The 17,591-nt window shown below is 42.7% G+C and overlaps 1 protein-coding gene across 1 annotated transcript in view; it reads left to right on the top strand.

Annotated features, from left to right (window-relative positions):
* LOC126473132 (integrin alpha-PS2-like) overlaps positions 1-17,591 on the top strand; it is a 447,263-nt gene that overhangs the window by 273,056 nt on the left and 156,616 nt on the right. The window lies entirely within an intron of this gene.

The following is a 17,591-nucleotide window of genomic DNA, read 5'->3' as shown; positions in this document are numbered from 1 at the left end:
GCTCTACACGTCTTTTTAGTGGTACCCAAATACGTTACATCAACGCAGACACGACTTATCCACCTCTAGTGGAAAATACATATCACTGTACTTGGACAAATTTACGGAAGTGTTACCTTATTATGCAAGCTGACGGGCCAACTCCGATTGCTATTTGTTTTGATCTCGTGCCAAGACTACAAGCTATGAAAGTCTGCACATACTGGCGTCGTTCATATTGCAGAGTTGCCTAAACATTTCATGCAAACGAGAGTGCCATTTCCACAGTATGTAAACATATACGCCTTCAACGAAAGGAACTGCAGCGGTAGTATGTTCCACGCTGTTCCATATAAAAGAGTTGAGAAAAGTTTCCCATATCTTTTGGAGCGAATCTTTCTTACTTCACTCATTTTCTTACTCCTTTTACTTTCTGAAGTAAAATCCGGTTCAACTGTTATCTAACACGCAGCCTTCTCGTAACGGAAAACTTTTGCCATACATAAAGAAGACTTACAAGATATGTCGAAGGAAATAGACGACATACTTAGCACAGAATGAGACTTAAGGATAAACAAAGGAAAGACTAACCTAATGAAGAGTGGTACAAAGGACATTAACGACTAGTTTAAAATAAAAACTGGAAATGACACAGCATTAGGAGAGGCAAACGAAATCTATAAAGCAAGAGTACATGAAATAGTCGAAGCAAAGAAGATAAAGAAAACTTTCTTCAGTAGAAGAAACCTACTGGTGTCAGATACTGACATCGAAATCAGGAAGATGTTCTGGAACCTTACGTCTGGAGTACAGCATCGTATGCAATGAAACATGGACTTCGGAAATTAGAAGGAACTGGAAGCAACTGGCATCTGGTGCTATCGAAGAATGCTGAAAATTAACTGGGTAGTATACCAAGGGAGAACGCCAAGTGCTGAGAGATCTTCTGGGCCGGCCGGGGTAGCTGAGCGGTTCTAGGCGCTTCAGTCTGGAACCGCGCGACCGCTACGGTCGCAGATTCGAATCCTGGATAGGGCGTGGATGCGTTTGATGTCCTTAGGTTAGTTAGGTTTAAGCAGTTCTAAGTTATAGGGGACTGATGACCCCAGATATTAAGTCCCATAGCGCTCAGAGCCATTCGAACCATTTAGATTTTCTGGACACGGAGTATAAGGGCGCCCAGAGGGTTTCCAAATAAAGTAAAGGTCTACAACGGAAAAATATACTCTGCTCTCGGGACGACGTACATGCCACAAGCCACCTGGAGGAGCCATCGCGGTCTGTAGGAGGTGACCCGAAGTCCAAAAAATGAGAAAGAATCGTGAAGGAGAAGTGAAAGCTGTCGGTTTGGAGATTCGGAAGATAGAGAGAGAGAGAGAGAGAGAGAGAGAGAGAGAGAGAGAGAGAGAGAGCGCAGTAGCCTCTTCGACCGACACTCTGCTCGCACCCCGTCACCACACGTGACAACTCTTACGCACGTCCTGTTGGTTGACACTGGCACCGCCCGCGTTGTGTGGCGTCTCAGCATCCCTAGCTGGTGCCATCCACTTCTAGCCTTAAATGCATACCATGGAAGGTGTACCGAGTACGGACGATAATACTGAATGTGAAATAAACTTTTCAGTTGCCAATAAATTACTCCCAGTAATCTCCTCAAATGGGTGGTCACCTATACAATAGGGAGAAAGTGCTGAGAAAGGGTTAGAAAAGCGTTATGTGGGAAATGGTTATCAGAATTAGGGTCAGGTAAGTGTATCATTGGTACGACATAAAAGAATAGTTAACCTGGCGCAGGAAGGAGCAGCAGAGAGGAAAAACAAGTCAAGATGGTATACTCAGTGACAAAACAAAGCAGTAGGGTTTTACCAGAAATATTGACCCTTAGACAATGTGTCTAATAGTGTATTTTAAATAGGACAGTATGCCATCTTAAGCACTGTATAACATTAAAACACTTGATAACGGCATTGTAAAGTCGAAATCATGATCGTGTAAATGTAACACTGTATATAAAAAATGGCGGAACTGCCTTTAAAGAAATATAGGCAGGCAAAAAATGTAATGTAACGCATATAATAAACCTTTCACAACTTTAGTTTTTAAGCTATGAGCTCATATGTTACCATGACCCCCAGTTTTAGTGTTCTGAAGGATACCCCTTTACATGATATCTGACCCGTAAGTGAACAAAAACGCTGTCTACTTAACATTATTTTACAATCTAAGAAAAAAAACTTACATTCATAGAGGTATCGACGGACAATGCAAACTTGTCAACTTTGGCGGCCGGTGGATAAGTGTGTGACACTGCAGCACAGTTTCACTACGCAGCTAGCAAGGATGTTAAACAGGGGACAAGTCAACACCAGGGCATAAAGTCTTTGCAAGTTTCATTCCGTGTACTGAGTTGGGCAGTAACTACGCCTCGCAGGCAGGCGCGTGAGCAGTATACGCAAATGTCAGCGTTTGAGAGAGGACTGTAGATGGGTACAAAGAAGCAGGTTGAAGTAATTGGCGAATCGCTTTACATTTGAATATGACGATTCGACGATGTTGGCTGGAATTGGTGGACCACGGCCGAACACAGCGTCAAGATTACCACTGACCCGATGTGCAACTGGTGCTTCAGGGCCGATTAATAGGCGGCTCCCAGAGAGGGTGCTGAGCTCACGGCATCTCTTGGGGGCGACCACCATTGATATCTGCACACCAACAAGCCCGTTTGCAGTGGCGTCGGGCAGATTCCGCCTGGAGCCTCATTGATTGGAGTACAATTACCTTTAGTGATGAATCCCGCTTCGAGCTGAGCTCCGATGACCAGCGAAGATGTTCCTGGAGACGATCCGGACAGCTGTCAGATACCTACCTCTCACCCACCTCATGGCCCGACAGCCGGGTGATGGCCTGGAGTGCCGTTTTTTTTTTTTCATAGCCGGACCCCTTTGGTTGTTATATGCGGCAACTTACAGCACAGAGGTACGTCGACGATATTCAATGGCCCGTTCGTTGCACTTCATGGCAAGCCATCCATGGTGTACATGGATGACAATGCCCCCACACACAGTGAGAGTTTCTACCCGCCCGCACACGGTGAGAGTTTCTACCGCTTGTCTTTGTGCTTGCCAAACCCTACCTTGTCCAGCAAGATCTCTCCCCGGATCTCTTCCCAATTGAGAATAATTGAGAATGTTTGAGGTATTGTGGGAAAGGCCCTCTAACCATCTTGGGATTTTCACGATCCAACGCGACAATTGGACAGAACGTGGCACGATATTCCTCAGCAGGACATCCAACAACTCTGTCAATTAACGCCAAGCTGAATAACTGCTTGCATAATGGCCAGAGGTGAACCACCGTGTTACTGACTTGCTCAATTTGTGAAGCTCTTTCTCTTGCTTAAATCATCCAGTTTTTTTTGAAATTTTAATCATTTGTTTATCCGTACATGTACATCATATCTAATGATTTCCGTCCCACTCGGGTAATTCCTTCGTTGTGCGTCCTTTTTTTTGTCGTAATGTGTATATTACGTAGTGATATGGACTTTCTCATAGAACAACGGAACAGTTAAAGAGGGCTAAAACCAAAGTGAAACCATTATCTCTACAACATACCTGACGTATCTACTCGCTATCCGCATATGAGAAATGCGAAAGACACATGCGAACACCGATGCGTCACGTAAACTGACAGTCCAAATCATGATGACCATTGCTCACCACGAGAGTTGTTGAATGTCTTCCTGATGAATATCGTGCCAAATTCTGTTCAGTTGGAGCGTTAGATCGTCGAAATCCCGTGTTAATAAGACAATATCATCACTGTCGAGGCGCTGTACTCTCTCTCTCTCTCTCTCTCTCTCTCTCTCTCTCTCTCTCTCTCTCTCTCCCTCCCCTTTCTCTCTCTCTCTCTCTCTCTATGCTTTAAATATAATGTACACGAAAGGTAATTCGCTCGCGAACACATCTGAGGATCAGAAGAGTGGAAAATAGCTTCGTAACAGGAAAAAAATACTGAAAATATACAAGTATATTGTTGACATTCAGAAAATGAATACAAAATCACGTGTCTTGCGTTAAAGTCCACCAAAGAACAAAATAAAAATCACATTTTTATTCGCATTAACGGCCATAATATTATTTAATGAGTGGAAAAGCAATGAGATAAGCAACTTGCAGGCCCAGATGATTAAATAGGTGGGATATTGATACCCACGTGTTCTAACCAAGCAATGAATTCTAACAAAGGATTAGCGTTGCCCAAGTGAAATAAAACTACGAAAGTATCTCACCTAAATAATCTGAAAAGCCACATAACGTGTAATGATGGAAAGGCAGCGCTAACAGACGACCATCTCAGCGTAACGGAGACCGTTCTCGCCTCGACGTGAGGTCGGCACGTCCATACAACAGCAGGCGGAAGAACAGTGTGTGTTGCTTTGTCAACTGGCCACGCGGCCATTGTTAACTCAGTCTCCCCACAGCGTTTAAGAGACTTGCTTAAGACATGCGTTACAAATCCGGCCAAAGATAAAGTAATTTGGCAGACGGCTACAGGAATAGGATTCTTTCAGGCTTAAAAGTGCTAATCGATACGCATACGAATACATACCAGGAAAAGAGTCAACGGCAGACGACTTCCAAGCATCACAAAAAGAAAAAAACCCGATAGCGTCTGAGTACCAGATTTAGTGAGGAACATGTTGTTGAAGTATTTTGGGGTAATAATAGGAAGCGATATGAAATACGACGATCACATATTAGAGAAAGTGAATGTATGTGCAGTGCCTCTGTAAAGGAAATGGCTAACAAAAATGGTTCAAATGGCTCTGAGCACTATGGGACTTAACTTCTGAGGTCATCAGTCCCCTAGAACTTAGAACTACTTAAACCTAACTAACCTAAGGACATCACACACATCCATGCCCGAGGCAGAATTCGAACCTGCGACCGTAGCAGTCACGCGGTTCCGGACTGAGCGCCTAGAACCGCGAGACCACCGCGGCCGGCGAAATGGCTAACTAGTTGTTAGTAGGATCAGTTCTGCAGTATTCCTCCAGCGCTTAGAATCCTTATCAAGTAGGCGTGACAATTAACATTGAAAGGTTTCCGAAACACGTTGCTAGGATCGTAACAGGTCGGCATATTCCATATGAAAATGTAACAGAGATGCTTGGGGAACTTAAACAGGAATCTTTGTAAGATAGGCGACGCAGATCTCAGTAACCCTATAGGATTAATTTAGAGATCCTGCATTCCAAGAACACTGTAGGAATATTATGCTGCCTGTATCGTGTATTACGTTTGGATATCGCGACAGTAAAGAAAGTGCTTACAACGAGTACAGATAAACAAAACAATACCATTGCCTCGTTCTATATAGAATGGAGTGAGATAGAAAATAAATATTATTGAGACAAAGTAGCCTTTACTATGTGTTCTGTGTAGTGGTTTCCGAACTAATATACGTATATATAGAAAGACTTAAACATGCAAAATGGATACTAGAGGTTGGCGGTTCTAGTACTAAAGTAGAAATGAAAACATTGGCACCCAACAGTAAAAAATGACGCAGAACATTAAACCTATCAACAGGTAGAGTTAAAAATAATGTACGCAGGTTAGTAGTGTTACTGTTTCAACATATCCCGCAAAAAAAATAATGATATGTTTTAGACCCGTTCCGACGCTTTTATGTGTGTCCCTACAAACGTTGGGAAGTCCAAAATCTCGAATTCCGTATGCAGGGAGTAGGAGTGATGTATAGAACGTGTTGAGTAACAGCAACCTTTGGACTGCCTGAATTTGGCAATAAGCAGCGCCTTTCTGGAAAACTACAAGAAGTGAAAGCTGCGTTCCCACGATGTTGCAACGCTTTTTGATTCACGCCACCTCTGCCACTTGGTTTGTCACATATCGCTCAGTGACATCCATTGTGCAAGCGCAGAATTGGAATGAAGTTACAAGTCGCTGGATGTCCGCTAGCAGCATCCGCTCAGGTATCCTGGAAAAATACTCGACTGATTATTGCCTAATACTGCGAATATTAGCAGCCTTCGTCTACCGATATATTACCAATGTAGTTGAGCAGCGAACGCAGTTGTGTGGTAATTGTCAACAGCGCTTATTTTCCAATGTATCAAGTTACCACGCCATGATGGTCGTGTAAGAACCTGATCACTACGTGATAATTGATGTCTATACATAAATTCGACATCATCACATTCGACTTGCATCATGGTTTATAGTTACATTCGGTGACTAGGGCCACCCGCGGGTAGACCGTTCGCTGGGTCTTTCGATTGGACGCCACTTCGGCGACTTGCGCGTCGATAGGGATGAAATGATGATGATTAGGACAACACAACACCCGGTCCGAGAGAGCAGAAAATCTCCGACCCAGCCGGGAATCGAACCCGGGCCCTTAGGATTGACATTTTGTCGCGCTGACCTCTCAGCTACCGCGGGCGGACGTTGCATTCGGTAAAATTCCCTTTCCCCCGCGTTAGATGCTGACGGCCCTCTCACTGCCGAACGAAACAAATGATCTTGTACTGTAAATTTTTTACTGAGTGTGACGTTACATCAGCATAATGCCCAACATTATACGACTCACACCATCGTATACTTTAGTACTACTTGTCACCTGTAGAGATTGTCTGGTACGTATTTGTCACTTGCTACCAATCAACTACTTACTTGCAGTGGAGTTTTCGTGCTTAAGGAGGTGACGCACTAGTGTAAAAACTGATCTTAGATTGCAGAGATGTTTCAGATCACGTGCACGACTGGCGATCGAGATTTTAATTTTCTGCTTTATTTCTAAATTATTTCAGACAAATACCGGAATGGTCCCCTTACGGTCATGAGCAATTCCTTCTCCAACCGCTGTACAAACAGAGTAAGTGTACGGTCTCTGAGCACCATGAAGCCGACGAGCCACTAAACTCTAACTGACAGGTTCTGCCCTGTTACACAGAAGATTCTTTCTTTTTTTTTTTTTTTTCGATGCCCCATGCAAAGTCCATGATGCAACGCCTGATGGCACGATCTCGTGCTGGCTTTCCCAGCCAGACATACTGCATAGCGCTAAAGAGAGGGAACGATGTTTTGCGTTTTGTGAATATACAGGATGGCTCAACTGCTCTACCATTCCGTTTTATGCAACTCACCCTATGTCTGTATCAGGACATGCAGACAGGCGACAGCCCCGTAATAGGTATAAACTCCCCCTCAGGGCTTTCGCCTTCTGTTAGCAAACGGAATCATATTGTAAAAAATACAAGTAAAAACTGGCCTTGAATTACATGGCATTTTTGGACCAAGATATACCTTGCTCTTGCCAATATACCTTGCTGTTGCCATACTTATCCAAGAGTCTCCGATATTTCTTTGTGTAATTAGTGGTGTTGTCATACAGGTTTTAGATACCTCTGTAAGTTTATTCCGTTTATAGTACTTAATCTTTCGTAAATGGTTCAGAAATGTTGCCCTATAAAGTGGTTTTCACCATCGGAAACAACGAAATTAATAGGAGATATCATAAAGGGCAGTGTGGAAGTTAACAGTTTTCCAGTATATAACCCAATGAAATTTTGACAACTGAGTCCGAACGAAAGCAAATGTAAGTAGACTAATACATCTGAATCTGTTGGGTTGTATAATTGCAAATCAGCCCCTGGAAGCAATCGAATCTCTATCTAGTAGATACAATCCAGAGTGAATTAATATAGCACGAAACCATAAACCTATTTGTGGGGGAGGCAGCTTCCAAAATTAGATTCATTGCAATCTACCGTAAACATGAATGAAGCCGAAAATTTGCAGCGGAATGTTTACCGTTTTTTAAAAATTACAAGCAGAAAGCGTGTGCGCCGCACCGGAATTCTAAACGGGACAGTTCGAGAGCAAACGGCAAAGTAAACAGTGGAAACATCACACATCTCACGCGCCACAGAAATCGTAAGCTGTTCGTATAAGTTCTAGTAAGATCATTACGATCTTCCTTTTCGACTGCAGGTGCCCTATGCTCGAGCGTGGAACCAGAATCAATGAATAGTGCAACGAAAACCCTTTGCAGAAATTGCGACGCGCGATCAAGCCGAAACGACCAGGAATTCTGCCGGGTCGAATCATCTTCGCGCAAGATAATGCCCGTCCCCACACTGCCCAAATCGAATGAAGTCTACGCTTCAGAGATTCATTTGGGAAACACTGAAACATCCTCCGTACAGTTCGTATCTTTCAACGTGTGATTTATACATCTCTGGCGACATGAAGAAAAGACATGCGTGGACGTCGGTTGCAGTCGGACGAGGAAGTGCAAGAGTGGCTGCAGTTGTGGATCCGTCAGCGGCTGACCGCCTTCTACGAAACAGGAATTGTTGATCGTCTCATCTCCAGTGGCATGAATTTCTTAGCGCGTGTGGTGATTACTTTTGAAGAGAACCATCCCATGGTCCCTTTGTGGCGGATGTTAGGTTTTCATTTGACTGCCCCTTTACATTTGACCAAAGAATGCAGGATTCGCCGGAAACAGATACTGGACAACTTCTTCTTCACCCCAAGTTCTTGAACGACTGATTTGTTTGCTCGTTTGTCCATATACGGAATATAAATACAGGAAAAGGGCGCGAAAAATAGTATAGCTGCACTACGCGTCATCTGCCACACAACCATATGACACCCTGCGCAAGGAGGATATGGCTGTACATCGAAACGACACATTTTATGAACAGAAAATACTTTATTAAAGTAATCAGTAGTATGAGTGGTTTGATGCTATCCTCCATCTTCTCCTGTCTGGTTTCATCTCCAGTTAATTATTTCAATCTAAATCTCCTCTAACCTGTTTTTACATCTACGCAGATAGTCACCAAAACACTGTGCAGTGCATGGCGGAGAGAAGGTACTTCGCACCAACAGCGTATCTCTGAATTCGTTCGATATCTGATATCAAGCCTAATTGGTAAGGACTCCAAACACTGGAAAGATACTCGGGCTTTAATCTCACTAACGTGTTGTATGCGAGTTCCTTTACAGATGCTCTACACTTTTCCGGAACCCTTCCAACAAGTCTCTCTTCCGTTCGCCTTCCCTAATATTGATTTTACGTTGTTGTCCAATCTCATATCGCTTCTTAAATCATTCCTAAAAGTCTTTTACGCTGTGCTCAAAATATTCTCGACTAATCTTGTAATAGAAAACTTTCTCTGTATTGCTCTCTTTTATATTAATTATCTTACTTTTTTCGTCTGTTTCTACAATTTCTTTTGTCTGCTGAACATTCAGTATCAACTTAATTAATCCTTTATGCCTTACCAAACGTCCCACAAACCCGTTTCTTCTTCCTGAAATTCTGCATTCCGTACATTATCTATCGTCTCAATTTTTTTTTTTTTTTTACAAACGTCGACAGCTTCAAGTGCTTCCAACTGCTTCCTCTCCGTATTTTCAAAGTCCCACGTTTCTGTTCCGCACTGATGTTAAGTAAATCTAGAGAAAGTCATATTTATACACCGCCAACAGTTGCTGATGAAATAAACATTTACTATCTATCTTTTTCACCGAAACTAGTATCATCATCAGGCAACATAAAATAATTACAGTAACCTGTTTGGTGACACTTTTACTGTGCCATCAGTGAAAAAAAATTCTAAATACTATCCTATGTCAATGTAGTCAAAGATTAAATGCATTTCTACAATTAAAAATTGAACTTATACAACTAAAAATTGGCTTAACACGTTGTCCATTTTCATGTTATCTGCTGATATTTGGAGACTTCATCAACCTACGCTCTGAAGATCACAACAATAATAACTGATGGAAACATATTGAAACAATACAGTTAGATAATTGACGATCGGCAGTTGAAGATGTGTGAAGTAGCTGACTGACTTCATAGGCATGTCAGAAGAAAGAGTGTGGTATATTTTTGGGTGGAGAATTAACTGTAGGATGGTGCTGTGCGACATCAACACAGCTTTTATTGTATTCTAAACCAAATCAAATGTAAAAATATATTCTCTACAACGTTTGGACTTTTTCAAAAATCATTCAGCTAACTTGTGCGTCCATTTGTTACTTTGAATGATATCTGGGTGCGCCACTTCAGGCAAGAAACGAAACACCGAAGCAGTGATGGAGTTGGTGACGCTGCACCATGAAAAGCGAAGTACTTTTCATACGGTGCAAAGGCATTGGACTGTGTTTTCTAGGATGCACAAGCCGTTATCTTAGTGATTCCTTGAGAGGGAAAAACACTAACCGGTGAATACTAGCCAAGTGTTCCTGGACAAAAAACTGAATAAAAAAGTTAACGGGATGAAATCTCAGTGGCACGAGAAAAAAAATTATCATTCTTCTGAAAAAATATACCTGCCTACATATGAGCACGGTAGTTCGAGAACTGGAGAATTTTTGTTCTAACTTACATCCTGCTTCTAGATTTGGCGCTCTTTGACTTGAACATATTCCCAAGCCCAAGAGTATTATTAACTCGAGAACGCGTGGAGTCAAATGAAAAGCTTACGTAAACCATAACCGCTATTTTGCGTTCTTCGGAGAATTGGACTAATTCGAAAGAACGTCAAATAAAGTGTATCAAAGGGACTGCGTTGGAAAAGTAGGTGTAATTTCTTCTGAAACTACCGAGCGAAAACTATGTTCACCTTGGCCTTGTAATTTCAATGTTCAGTATGGAGTAGTGGCGCAGACAACAAGGCGTGTAGCGTTTAATCTCGCAGCTGCCATACTCGCACAACTGTGGCACTGATAACGGCGTGTTTGGAAAGCGACGTTCTCCGACATTCTTCGCGGTTAGTCACACCTGGAGATCTTTTGTGATATTTACGGACCTGCGACGTCTAACGGGCTGCACTTGCAAATCGTTCTTCTAACTCACCGTTAATCCTGCGTCGGACGGCGCGGAAGTGCCTCTACTCGTATATCAGCAACTCTGTTTTGGCAGCTCTGATCCCATAACTCGTTGAGCACCTGTCCATATACATATGCAAGCTCTTGCGAATAAATTTTGAAATTGGGCTTAATCGCCTTCCGCCAACAACAAGCCGTTTATTACCTTGTGCTGAAGCTACATTTTTGAAAAATCTGGAGGAATTTAATAGTGAAGATAAAAAAAAGGTCGTTACGTCAGTAGTTTGTTACGTGCAAGACGTATAGGACAGGCGAAATACCCCCAGTCTTCAAGAACAACGTAATAATTCCGGTTCCGCAGAAAGCGAAGGTGTTGACACCTGTGGAATATTACCGAACTATTAACTTAATAGGTCATGGTTGCAAAACACTAACACGAATTATTTACAGAAGAATGGAAAACTAGTAAAATTCGACCTCATGGAAAATCAGTTTGGACTCTGGAAGAATGTAAGAATATGTGAGACAATACTGACCCTGGGATGTATATTAGAAGATAGGTTAATCTTGTTTGCTGAAGTTGTTGAAAAGGCTGTGCATGTGACGATAATTGATTATTTTATATCACATAATTTGCTATCAAATGTACAGTTCGGCTTAAGAAGTCGTTTAACAACTGTAAATGCTATGTTCTCTTTTCTCTGTGAGGTACTGGATGGATCAAACAAAAGGTCTCGAATGTTAGCCATGTTTTTTGATTTAACTAAGGCGTTTTATTGTGCTTATCACAAAATATTGCTCCAGAAGTTGGACCATTATGGAATACGGGGAGCAGCTCACAATTGGTTCATCTCTTACTTTAACAACAGGCAGCAAAAGGTCATTATTCAGAGGGGTGTGAGTGGGGTACGGTCAATTGGGGGGTGCTCCAAGGATCAGTGTTGGGGCCACTCCTGTTCCTTATTTATGTAAATGATATGTCCTCTAGTATTACAGGTAATTATAAAATCTTTCTGTTTCCTGATGACACTAGCTTGGTAGTAAGGGATGTTGTGAGCAACATTGGGTCTATATCAAATAGTGAAGTTCATGACGTAAGTTCATGGCTTGTAGAAAATAAACTAACGCTAAATCTCAGTAAGACTCAGTTTATACAGTTTATAACACACAATTCAATAATACCTGGCGATTTAATTTCACAGACTGAGCATGATTAGGGAAACTGAACAGTTCAAATTTGTAGGTGTTCGGATAGATAGTAAACTGTTGTGGATAGACCATGTTCAGGATCTTGTTCAAAGACTTAATGATCCTGTTTTTACTATTCGATTGGTATTTGAAGTAAGTGATTGTTCAACATGAAAATTAGTCTACTTTGCTTATTTTCATTTGCTTATGTCGTATGGTATTATATTTTTGGATAACTCTTCCCATTCTCAAAGGATATCTTTAGTTCAGACATAAGCAGTTAGGGCAATACTGGTGTAAATTCGCGAATCTCTTGTCAACCTCTGTTCACTAGTCTCGGTATTCTGACATTGGCCTCTCAATATATATATTCTTTACTGTCATTTCTTGTTAACAATATCAGTTTATTCCCAAGAGTTGGCAGCTTTCACTCAGTTGATACTAGGCAGAAATCCAATCTGCATTTGGATTGCACTTCCTTAACTCTTGTGCAGATAGGTGTGCAGTATACTGCTGCATCCATTTTCAATAAGCTACCACAAGAATTCAAAAATCTTAGCAGTTATCCACGCACTTTCAAATCGAAACTGAAGAGTTTCCTCTTGGGTCACTCCGTCTATTCTGTTCAGGAGTTCCTTGAAAAATTAAACTTATTCCTATGTGATACTGTTGGTTGCGTTTACTTAAACTTATGGCTTGACTTTTCCGGGTTCATAAAAATTTTATTTTATCTGTTATTGCTTCTATGTTGTAATTTCATTTACTGACACGTTCCATGACTGTGGAGATTTGCTCCTCAATTTGGTCCTACGGAACTGGGCGTATAAATAAAATAAATAAAGTTAAGGACAAACAAACCTACTTTTACAGTATTTATAGACTAAGAGAGAACTTTTGAATAAGTTGACCGGAATAAATTCTTTGTAATTCTGAAGGTAGCAGGGATAACGTAGAGGGAACGAAATGCTACTTACAACTTGTCTAGGAACCAGTTGGCAGTGTCGAGGGGCACGTAAGGGAAGCAGTGACTGAGAAGGGAGTGAAACAGGGTTGCAGCCTGTCTCCGATGTTATTCAATCTGCACATTGTGCAAACAGTGCAGGAAAACAAAGAAAAAATTGGAGGAGAAATTAAAGTTGAGAGAGAAGAAATAAAACCTTTGAGATTTCCCGATGACATTGTAAATCCATCCGAGACAGCAAAGGAATTGGAAAGGCACTTGAAGAGAACGGTCAGTGACTCGAAAGTAGGATTAAACAAGCGTTATTGAATCTAGTCAAATTAAACCAGACAATGCTAAGAGAATTAGATTAAGAAACTGGAGAGTGAAAGCAGCAGAAGAGTTTTGCTCTTTGGATAGCAAAATAACTGATAATGGCCGAAGCAGAGAGGATCTAAAAGGGTAGTTTGGCAATGCTAAAAAAAATCGTTTCTGTACGAGAGTAATATGTTAGCGTCGAATATAGAGATAAATGTTAGGAAGTCTATTCTATAGTTGTTTGTCTGGAGCATAGCCGTGAATGCAAGTGAAGATTGGCCGGTAAACAATTCCTATAAGAAAAGAATAGAAGCATATGAAATGTGATGCTCCAGAAAAATGCTGAAGATTAGATGGGATGATCATGTAACTAATGAGGTGGTATATAACAGGATTTAGGAGAAGAGAAATTTGTGGCACAACGCGACTAAGAGAAGGGGCAGCTGGTAGGACACGTTTTGAGACATCAAGGTATCACCAGTTTAGAACTGGAAGGAAGTGAGAGGGTAAAAATTGTAGAGGGAGCCCGAGAGATGAATACCACAAGCAGATTCAGAAGGATGTAGGTTCCAGTAGTTATTCGGTGATGAAGAGGCTTTCACAGGGTAGACCAGCATGGAGAGTTGCATCAAACCAGTGTCCGGACCGAAGACCATTACAACAAAAAGCAATGACTGGATTTGTTTGCCATCCTAGCAGCGAGGAATGAGCCTCAACTTATTTAAACAAGCTCGGGCGGTACCTCAAGTAATTCAAAATTGGTGAGTCCTTTGCATCATCTGATTAGAAGGTGTATCTTAACTATTAGCTAGGCTGACACGGTTGACATTACATAATACTAGTAGCACAAGAACTCTCCATTAAACATTGGTCCGCAACGAGCTGTCTGCGAGATAATTGCAAATTTGTGGTTAGGAGATGCCACTGACTTCATTATGGAAAATTTTTCTAGTTAGTTCAAGTATATTTGAAATGTAAATTGTTTGATTCATTCCCCTTCTTTCGTAAGTGTTACGGCAGCTATGAACACTCCAAACATTTAGTCCATGACAAATTGTCTGTTGCCTTCTGTTTCGGGTTCTTCAACCGACTTCTGTTTTATGATTTTTCTGATGTTTCGTCAGCACTAGTGGCTGGCATTGTCGAAGCTTTACCCTCCATTGCTGGTGGTGGCCTGGAGTCGGGCACGCGGCCACAGATTGGCGCGCCAATGTCCAAGGGCTTGGTTCTCCCATTGCAACCTGCAACGGTCTTTCGCTGCAGCACGGGAATCCAGGACACGTTCACTTTGTCTTCTTGAAGCTATTGTCATGTTTGTTTATTTCTATAGCTTCCCTGAACAAGTAGGTGTGATAGCTCTTCTCTACACGACTGCAAGAACTTCCATGTCGGCGAATTTAACTATGTGGTCGGTCTCAGTCGGCGCTTGCTCCGCCACGGGCGATTTCTCCACCTGCCCCAACTTACAATACCGCTTATGTTCGGTGAACCTGGTGATGAGCGATCGTCCAATCATTCCAACATAGACTTTTCCACATGTACATTCCCGACATTAATGGTGGGTCCCTTTTCACCTTTGCCGATCTGAGACACTCTTCGATATTCTTTGTCGGTCAATAAATGATCTCGCCCGCATCTCGTGGTCGTGCGGTAGCGTTCTCGCTTCCCACGCCCGGGTTCCCGGGTTCGATTCCCGGCGAGGTCAGGGATTTTCTCTGCCTCGTGATGGCTGGGTGTTGTGTGCTGTCCTTAGGTTAGTTAGGTTTAAGTAGTTCTAAGTTCTAGGGGACTGATGACCATAGATGTTAAGTCCCATAGTGCTCAGAGCCAGCCAATAAATGATCTTTACGCCGCGTCTGCACAGTATGCGTCAGATTCTGTCAGTCACTCTGGGAATGTATAGCAGAGAGGCCGTACCCAACATTTCTTTCTTAGATGTGTCACTTCGCCGATTGTTTGAGTCTGTGATACTTCTGATGTAACTAGTGGAGCACCCATTGCCCTGAGATACTGCTGCTCATTAAGGTAGCAAGGAGAAAACCGCGGAGGTAAGGGCCAAGGAAAATCCTTGGACGTAGGCCCATTCACTGTGGATGAGCGCTGGGTGTGTCACCCGAGACAAAGGAGCTGAGCCAGCAGTGGAAACGTGGAAACTCACCACCACCGAAAAAAGGCGAAAACCATCATCGACTAGCTGACACTGAGTGTTTTTGGGAACAACCACGGTGTGGTGCTAACAGATTTTCTCATAAGGGGGCATGCTGCTGCTTAGAGCTATCAAATCTTTTCTCTCTCGAAACTCCCCATACTGTTCTCCTTAAATACGAGGGCTATTCGGAAAGTAAGTTCCGATCGGCAGCGAAGTGGAATCCACGGTGAAAGTCCGATGAAGTTTTGCACAGATGTGTTGGATAGTGTCTCCAGTATGTCTGTCGATCACGGCACATCGCTCTTTTCAATTCAGAGCACACAGTGAGCACATAAAGATGCGTAGGAAATAGTGTTTCCTGCTAATTGTGAGAGCCTGGTGACAGATTTTGCCTGATGTCGTGCAGCCCACTTAACTGTCACACGTTTCGTTCTTCATGACAACACTCGTCTGCACTATGCAGTGGCAATGAAGATGCTCATGCAGCGTTTTCGATGGGAAGAGTTTGGTCACCCACAAAACGGCCCGTAATGGGCTCGTCCTGAGGTTCATCTCTCCTCGCATGAACCGCTGGCTATGAAGACGACATTTTGATACAGACACGAGCTATAAACGAGCTTAGAGAATTGGCGGAAAGCACCGGCGGCTGCCTTCTATGACGAGGGGATTGCAAAGTTGGTACAACGCTACGACAAATGTCTATGTCGGATCGGCGACAATGCAGCTGTAAGATGTTCAAAAATAGCTCTGAGCACTATGGGACTTAACATCGGAGGTCATCAGTCCCCTAGAACTTAGAACTACTTAAACCTAATTAACCTAAGGACATCACACACATCCATACCCGAGGCAGGATTCGAACCTGCGTCCGTAGCAGCAGCGCGGTCCCGGACTGAAGGGCATATAACCGCTCGGCCACCGCGGCCGGCAGCTGTAAGGTGTAGCTAACTATTACAAATAAAACATTTTTGATTTTCACAGTGGTTTCCATTTCACAACCGATCCAAACTTACTTAGTGAATACCACTCGTACAACCACTTTTTCTTCTTTCCCTCGATGAAGAAAGCATTGCCTCGCCGGCATTTCCAGGATGACAACGGGTGATATTCTTGGTGGATTGTTTTCGTTTCCTGAACAACCGAAATGATAACATTTACAACTGGGGTCTGGTTCAAATGGCTCTGAACACTATGGGACTTAACATCTTAGGTCATCAGTCCCCTAGAGCTTAGAAGTACTTAAACCTAACTAACCTAAGCACATCACACACATCCATGCCCGAGGCAGGATTCGAACCTGCGACCGTAGCGGTCGCGCGGTTCCAGACTGAAGCGCCTAGAAACGCTCGGCCACTTCGGCCGGCAACTGGGGTCTCTGACAAGTCGTCCATTGTTGAGAAAAGTGTTCCACATTGAAGGGTGAATATGTAGAATAGTTCCAACACCATAACCGGGTTTGATGGTCGCAAGTTGTTTTTCTTCCAGGTGATAATTAAAACTTTATGACTACTCCCGCATATGTTGCGAAGTCTCACGGAAACCAGAGGAATGTAAGGAATGGCGAAGTAATAGTTGAAACGGTATCCGTAGCGCGGTGGTTCTTGCTTCAGCATGTGGATGTTGCTAAACCACGAACGCTGAGATGCAGACACGACCGCAGTTCCTCAGCTTCTCCGACAGTAACCGTCAGTTTCCCAAAAGAATCGCTCTATGGAGGTAAACTCTGCCCCGACAAGTTTTTGAAATAGCCAAAAGACGCTTCTTATTTGGGAAGTCAGGATTTTCTCATTTGCTGTATGTATGTTCCTGCAAGCGTAGGAACACTGTAATAAGCAGCTCCTGCAAGAAACTCTGTGTCGAAAGTTTTTGCAAGTGTAATTTTCACGGGCTCCGTGACGACATCATCACTCAAGTCACGAAGTCGTTTGTTTAGATTACAGTCATAACGTCTGCCGAAAAAGTGATTTAGGCGTGAGCGTCATGTTTCATCTTTAACTTCTTTCTCATTGTAGCGGTTTTCGATGCATTTTGAGCAACTGATATATGCCTCTAGAAGTACTCCTTTGACATACGAGAAAACTACGATGGTGCTACAAATACATTCAACAAACATTAGTCGAATACAATTAAGATAATATCA

Source organism: Schistocerca serialis, chromosome 4, assembly GCF_023864345.2.
Source record: "Schistocerca serialis cubense isolate TAMUIC-IGC-003099 chromosome 4, iqSchSeri2.2, whole genome shotgun sequence".
NCBI classification, from domain to species: domain Eukaryota; kingdom Metazoa; phylum Arthropoda; class Insecta; order Orthoptera; family Acrididae; genus Schistocerca; species Schistocerca serialis.
Note: the sequence above shows the minus strand (reverse complement) of the source record. Positions and strands in the feature narration are given on the sequence as shown.